This window comes from Alligator sinensis, unplaced genomic scaffold (genome assembly GCF_000455745.1).
Source record: "Alligator sinensis unplaced genomic scaffold, ASM45574v1 scaffold854_2, whole genome shotgun sequence".
Lineage (NCBI taxonomy): Eukaryota > Metazoa > Chordata > Crocodylia > Alligatoridae > Alligator > Alligator sinensis.
The window spans coordinates 9,546-17,197 of record NW_005843208.1 but is presented as its reverse complement, the minus strand read 5'-3'; the positions used below and the strand labels follow the sequence as shown (position 1 = coordinate 17,197).

Sequence of the window (7,652 nt, the reverse complement as noted above, 5' to 3'; positions counted from 1 at the left end):
GGAAAGCCAAGGACAAGTGTCCTGCAAGGAGCCTTTGTGCAAGACCTGACACATCTGCCCCAGCACCGTAGCTGAGGGTTCTAGCAGGGCCTGGGGCCTATCCACCACGGTTGATTTTGCCCCTCCAAATTTAGGATCCAGCAACTCACAGATTTGGATCTGCCAGCCAAGTGGGGAACCTGCCCCCAGCGTCTCCCCTGGCCTACTCTGGTGCTGAGGGCTTGAAGATGCTGCCAAGGATTTGGAGAACAAACCCAGTCCAAGCTGCAGGGTTTTTGGTTAAGATACAAGCACAAGGATAAGAGGAGGCCTGCAGCATGCTGGGCACCACATGCAGACCTGCCCTCTGGATCATCCAAAGAAAATGAGGGCTGGAAGGGACCTCAGGAGGTCACATCTAACCCAACCCCCTGCTCAAAGCAGGACCAGCCCCAACTACATCATCCCAGCCAAGGCTTTGTCTAAGACGGTCTTAAAAACCATCCATGATAGAGTCCACAACCTCTCTAGGTAACCTGTTCCAGTGCTTCACCACCCTGCTAGTGAGAAAATTCTCCCTAATATCCAACCTCAACTTCCCTTGCTGCAGCTTGGGCCCATTGCCCCTTGTTCTGTCATCCGCCCCTACTGAGGACAGTCCAGCTCCATCCTCTTTGCAACCCCCCTGTTCAATCCCCCTCAGCTTTCTCTTCTTCAGACTCAATAAGCCCAGTTCCTAGTTTCTCCTCACCAGTCATGTCCCCCAGCCATTTTCACTGGACTCTCTCCAATATGTCCACATCCTTTCTGTAGTGGGGGACCCAAAACTGGGCACAGGACTCCAGATATAGGTATTTCCCGCAAGTGATCACTTACAGCCCAAGACTAAAGGGGCTTTGGAGGAACACAACCAGGACATTGCAAAACCTCAAAGGATTTGCTAGGGTTGGGGCCAGGGCCAGGGCCAGGGCCAGGGCCAGGGCCAGAGCAGGAGCCTTCATCTGCACTGCCTCATGCTCGATTCCAAGACAAAGGGCTTCTCCCCCTGCCATGTTAAAGGGGGGAAAAACCCTCATCTCGGAATGGAGTAAATACAGTAAGTCTTGTTCCACTAGCCATCTCTCAGTCTTTCACTTATAATCACTTTAGATCAGGGATGTCAAACACACGGTCTGTGAGCCAGATCCAGCCCATGGGTTGCTGGAGCAACCCCATGTACCAGCCCCCATCCTATTAACTGCATGCAGGGGCCACCGTGTGCAGCCCTCACCCTAGACCCCCTGTGCTATGTGCAGTGCTGGGTTCGGCTTGCATGCTATGGGCAGTGCCCACCCGAAGCTGGCCCCACATGCACAGTGAACCCCAGGACTCCAGCCAAGGGGAGGCAGCATGGGGTGTGTGTTGCCCATGGACTGTACCTGGCATGGCAGGCAGCACAAGGCACCGGTCTGGGCCATGCTGCACGTGGCCCCCACAGCTGGCACAGGGCATGTGCTGCCTGCAGCTTGTGGGCTGGATTCAGCATTGCACACAGCATAGAGGCCCAAGCTGAATGTGGCACCCCAAACTGACCCCGTGATGCATGCAGTGCTGGATCCAGCCCATGCACCACGGGCAGCACACACTCTGGGTCAGTAGCACAAACTGGACCCAGCGCCAGAGGCTGCACAGGGGGTCTGGTCCAATCCGGCCCAGCAACACCCAGCCAGCTCGTGAGGCCACTTGAGTTTGCCACCCCTGCTTTAAAGGCTCCTGTTCCAGCCCTTAAACTTAGGCTGAGCCCATCTCCTTGTTCTGGGCAACAGACAGAGCCTGCCCACTCTGTAAGGAGAGGACATTTGGGATTTGCTCCATGTAGCAGACCAGTGCATCCTAAAGCGCTAAAAGTTCCCATTTGGGGTCCCAAGGGCAACAACAGTGCAATGAGTCACTCTGGAGCACCTTCCAGCACTGAAGCTGGGCTCCTTTCACACCCTGCACCCCTACACCTCCTAGTTTTAATCCAGAGGGAAGAACGCAGTCCCCTGCTGGGTTTGTCCCTCCAGCCTGTGGAGTAAGGGCCTCAAATGCCTGGCTTTAAACAAACAGACAGGTTTCCTGCGCTGGTAGCCAGAGCAGCAGCAATGGTCTCCTGCCCCCTGCTCAAATGAGGGGGGCACATGGAAGGCACTTCCCCTCATTGGCCACTGGGCTGGACTGCAGAAGGGATGGCTTCGGCCAGCAGTAGCCCCTTCCAGCTCTCCCTACCCCTCTTTGCCTCTGCTGGTTTTCTCCCCAGATGCAGTTTTGTTCAATTGCAGCAGGAGAAACCGCTTTCACTTCGGTATGGCAGACTCTCAGCACAGGAGCTGGCAGCACAGCAGCAGCTGATCCTGCCTTTGTGATTAGTCTATCTGGGCCTGCCGGGGTGTGGAAGCAAAGCTGGTGGTTCGCAGTATCTGGAAGCCCCAGGGGTCTGGACTGGAGCTAAGAAAACATAACCGCAAACAATGTGGAAACAAAGTGGAGCGTGTGGCTCACCTCTGAGAACTCGCCAGTTCGGGGCTGGGGAAGAAAGGAGTGGGAGCAGTTCCAGGCTTCACAATGGTCCTAACAAGATAGGAGGCAGGCTCAGGGGGATCCCTTTGCCCTGAGTCAATGGAGCAGGTGCTGAACAGCACAGGGCCATGCTCCACCACACTGCACAAGTTAAGAAAGGGCGCAGAGGGAATCCAGGTCAGCAGAATGCAATTATCCATGCCGGAATCTGGCAGGATGCTGGTGTTAACAACCAGCTCCCGCTGAAAGGGTCATGGGACCTCGAGCAACCACAAGCTGTCGGGATCTCAGCTGACTCGACAGTCCCTCCTCCCCAGCTGGGACCGCGACAGAGGAGGCAAAGGACACTGCACAGCGGCATGGAGAGACACGGACGTTCACGTGCTTTGACTCTCCTTGGCAAAACTCCCTCCGTGCTAAGACCAGCAGTGCCGTGGACCCGGCTCCTCACACGTACCCCAAGCAGCACTGAACCCTCATGCCAGCATGGCTTAGGGCCGCGTCCTCTGAATGCACAGGTGGGCTGGTAGGAAGCATCCCAAGAACATTTGGGGGCTCACCCAGACCTGGAGACATCTACCAAGGGTCACTGCAAGATGCAAGCCTTCCCTCCAAAACCCAAGGCCGGCCACGCCAGATACATCCATCAAAATGCATTCACCTGCCGCTGCCCAGCCTCTTGCAGGCTCAAGTAGAAGCTAAGCCATAAGCATATCCCAGGCTTTCCCTAGCCAAGGCAGAGCCCCTCACCAGTAAAAGGTTTCCCAAACCAAGACTAGGGGGGTTTGAAGGTTCCCTCTGGATCTCTCTCCCCTGGGGCTCTCTGGGAGGCTGAGCGCTACCCCTGGCCAAGGGGAAACCAGCTCCTACCAGAGACCAAAGGGCTCCTGTATGGTCCTCTTCTCTTCTCACATTTCAGAAAGCACAAACTCCTCCCCACTTTGCCCTACTGATTCCCCATAAGGAAACAGAGACTGCCCTGCATGGCAGTCCCCGTGGCAAGAAGGCACCCTGGCCTGACAGCCGCCCCCAAAACAGGCATGGGGAGCCAATCACTTAAGCATCCAGCATGCAGCCGCCTCCATTCCCTCCCCACCTGGGGCCAGCACAAAGCAGCTGCTCCAGAAGAGAAACATTTGACAGCTCAGTGTTCTGGGTGGCAGGCCAAGCACACAGCCGGAGCTCCAGGAGGCCAGACCCGACTGCCTCTTTGCCCCAGTACCACGGCACGACCTGGCCAGGCTGCTGCGGCATCTCCTGGGCAGCGACCTTTGCTTCCTGTGGGGTTGCCACGCTGTTATAGGCCGGCTGGCAAGACAACGGAGCACCTTGTGGGCAGACATGCATAGCTCTCGGACTGCCCTGCAGAGTTTTAGGAGAATGGACTGATTAGCAGGATTGCCCAGTATCTGGGATGTGCAAGTAGCTCTAGGAACATGAGACTGGAAGGGAAATCCAGGGCCATCAAGTCCAGGCTCCTACCACCATGAACCCATTGTCGTAGCACCCTTTCCACTAGGTTCAAAAGACCAACTAACCAGAGGACTAAAGCCACTAGCTAAACAGGTAAGAGCACGGGTGGGCAAAATGTGGCCCAGGGGCCGGATGCAGCCCACCAGGCCATCCTATCCGGCCTGCAGGGCCCCTAAAAAATTTAGAAAAATAATATTAATCTGACCTGGGCTGCCTGTCGTGTGGCCCTCGATGGCATGCCGAAACTCAAGTAAGCAGCCCTCTGCCCAAAATAACTGCTTGCCCCTGGGTAAGAGGCACACCTCAGTAAATCCAGGACCAGCCTCCCGGGGAACAGGCCAGGCCCTATGGCACACCCAGCTTCTCCTTAGAAGGTGCTGCCCTTTGTAGCAGGTACCTGCCTTTGGGCCTGTTGAGGGGGGCTCTCCCTAGAGCCTCAGCCTAGCAGGTGCCTGATTGCAATAGTCCATGGGTCCCACCTTTTTCAGCATCATTTTTCTTTAAGAGGTAGGAGACCCTCTATTCTATGCCTCTGCCAAGTAACCACCTGGGGAGCTACTGTGAGGAACATCTTTCTCTAAGAAGCACAAAGTCCAGGCCATTCTTGACATTTTGCTGCTGTCCAGTTGTTGAGAATGGCATCAAAATGGATCATTTCAACTCAGCTGCTGCTTGGCAGAGCTGGAAGCAGCAGCACGGATAACGAGGTGGCCTGTCTGCAGTATTGAGAAGGCAGCACAGTACTGCCTCACGCTCGACTCCCCTAGGGAAAGCTCTCTTAGAAATGCAAAAATCTGGGTTTGCTGCACAAAGTCCTGGGTTAGCCGCCTGTCACCGGGGAAGATCTCACGCTGGCTATGGGGTGGGTGGCTGCTCGGAGGTCAAGCCCTAGCATTATGACACCGTTTGGCAGATCAGTCTAGTGAAGGGACCCGAGGAGGGATCCTACCATCTGTTACTGCCTAAATTCCTAAAGCTCAAGGTGGTGGAAGCAGGAGGTAGGACCTGCTGCATATCCAGGACACGCGTTGGCTTGTTCAAGCCCAGCTCAGATTGGCAGAAGCAAACACCAGTATCTTCTGATGGCCAGCGTGGCTCATGCAAGAGGGGAGGCTTTGGATAGCCCTGGACCTCAAGCAGCAAAGACTCCAAGGGCCGTGAGAGCCCAATTTCGACTCCACTTGACAGGAGTCCCAGGCTATCCAGGAGCTGTGCAAGTGCCCGGGCACAATGACAGGGCTGGAAGCGGGGCACCCAAGCATGTTTTGGGGCTCTGGAGCTCTCCATTTTCTACCAGCAAATTTGAAGGCTACTGTTTTTCTAATTGCTTCGCTTTGCTTTGCCAAATACCCAACTCTCCCATTCACTTCAGTGGAACATCGAGACCCTTCGCATCAAGGTACTTGACTTTCAGAAGGAAAAGTTGAAAACTGTGACTTAAAACACCCACCATTTCCAATAATTCAAGCATTACTTCTATTATTCGGACCAGAAAACGAGGCAAAAATGAAACACCCTGGTAATTACAGCTTAGCCCCTCAGCACCTTGGCTTTGTTGTAAGCCCTTTGGGGAATGGACACCCCAGTAGAATGGCACAGCAGGGCCCAGCCTGGGGGAGGCTTCTAGGTGCTGCCATGATAACAGACCCATAAGACAAGCCAGGACTAAGCAGGAAGTCAAGTGTCCAAGCTAGGATGCTAATGCCAGCCTTCCTGGATCCCAGCCTCATGCCCAGACCACCGCATCTTGTCAGAGCTGGCAGATGGCACTGCTGAGGCTTGACAAACAGTTCAACACCTGCTTACTCCTTCCAGAGCAGGCAATATGCCTTGTGCTAGCCATCGGCAGGCTTTAGGCAGGCACAGTGGATCTGCAAAGGAGCTGCTCTCTTCCTCCAGGTGGAGGGAGCAGATCAGGAGCTCAAGAGTGCCAGAGGGAAAGGGAATTTCATTTCTGCTGATAGGTGCGGAACAAGGTTTCAAGACGTAACATGACAAGGACCTGAGTCTTGCCGTGAGGTTTGCTGCTAAGTGTTTTTTAAGTACGCATCCTGTGCTGACACTCAAAGCTCAAAGAACGCATCCCAGCTGAATACAAAGAGGAGCGAGACCCCAAGCTGGTAGGAACACGAGAGAACTGATAGATGACAGCGACAGCAGCAGAAGCCCGGGCCACCATGGCTTGCCCCTGACACGGCATTGTCCCCTGCCACTTCTCCCCGCAGTTACAACAGGCAAAATACCGCGTTACGCAAGCAAGCTCCTTTGGACTCAAAACCACAGCCCAGGGAGGAGACGAGCCTGCCTGATTGCTTATGTCGCCTCTCTGCTCACGCCATGGATTTCTCTGCGCCTCTGAGCTGGGGCTCAGTTGAGAAAGGAAACGGGGGGTGTGGGCCTGCTGAAGAAAGCTCAGAGCTACTCGTCTGAACTGGAGCACTCCCCACTTGGGTCATGAACAGACAATGCACAATCCCACATCCCCCCCACCAGCCCCGCGCCGGGTCCGCATCCATCCCAGCCCCCAGCAGCTGGATGAAAGGATCGCCCCAACCGCCGCTACGCAGAAAGACACCAAGACTGCTAGCGAGGAAACAAAATACGCCCTCCCCACGGGAAAGCCCAAACTCCCGGATGTTGGCGAATCGAACTTGGCCTGTCGCCCTCGGAGTTTAGTTATTTCTTTGCACCTTGAAGGACACGCAGGTTTCCGACCCTGCAGATTTTGCGGGAAAAGAAAAAAATCCGGCCAAGCCAGCCCGACTTTGGAGCCCGAAGAGGATTTTACGCTCCCCCTCCCCACCCGGGTTTAAACAAACAAGAAAGATAAAGTCTTTGTTTAGGCCTTACCAGACTTCTAAAAGCCACAACCTGGGTAAGGTTTTGAATCCGCCATTAGCATTTAAAACCGGTGAAAGAGACAAAAAAAAAAAAGAGAAACCACACACAACAGAAAAGTTGTTGGTTTTCTTCTCAGGCTGGCAGGAGATGGTCCCCCCCTTCCTGGCCGGGAGCCAGAGAGACGTCACAGCAAGGAGTCTGCTTTCTTTAAAGGCGCACGGCACAAAAAGCCAGCCTCGGCCTGTGGCAAGCTGCCACCGATTCGGGACTGGAACGTCTTACTAAATGGGCGCATTGTCAGAAAGCCCCATCTGCCCCCGTGAAGCCTCTTCCCTCCACGGAGACGCATTCGCTTCGGTGACTGTTTTATACCTTGGCGTTGCAGGAGGGAGAAAGCGAGCCAGCTCGGCACGGGCACGGCGCCACACAAATATTAAAAGGTAGCTGTGTTAGTCACAGGACCCAGCCTACGGAGAGCGACTGCCAACCCCCACCCTGCAGCCTCTGTGATCAGAGATGTAGGGCTAAATACAGAGATGATCCCCTTTGCGCCGTGCCGTTGTGCAGAGCTCTCATCAACGAAGGGGCTCAAGGACCCCTGCAAATCGCCACTTCCAGGCTGCAATGGAGCCCCGTACACGCTCCAGTGCAGACCACATAAACTATCCTCCGAGATGGCTTGGCCAGGGGCAAGTCTCCTTCAATGCACGGCTTTATACAGCCAGGCCCCATGTGCCCTGCTTGGCACAGCTCATCTCAGAAATCATTTTAGCTGGAACATCTCTTAAGCTACCAACTCTGACTCTCCGCACAGAGCCAGA

At 54.9% G+C, this 7,652-nt stretch overlaps 1 protein-coding gene across 1 annotated transcript in view; it reads right to left on the bottom strand.

The window, feature by feature from the left end:
- NUMA1 (nuclear mitotic apparatus protein 1) overlaps positions 1-7,338 on the bottom strand; it is a 35,374-nt gene extending 28,036 nt beyond the window's left edge. The window contains exon 1 of the mRNA XM_014526939.2: positions 6,841-7,338. The gene's annotated coding sequence lies outside the window, so the exon portion shown is untranslated. The remainder of the gene's footprint in view (positions 1-6,840) is intronic.
- Positions 7,339-7,652: the final 314 nt, after the last annotated feature.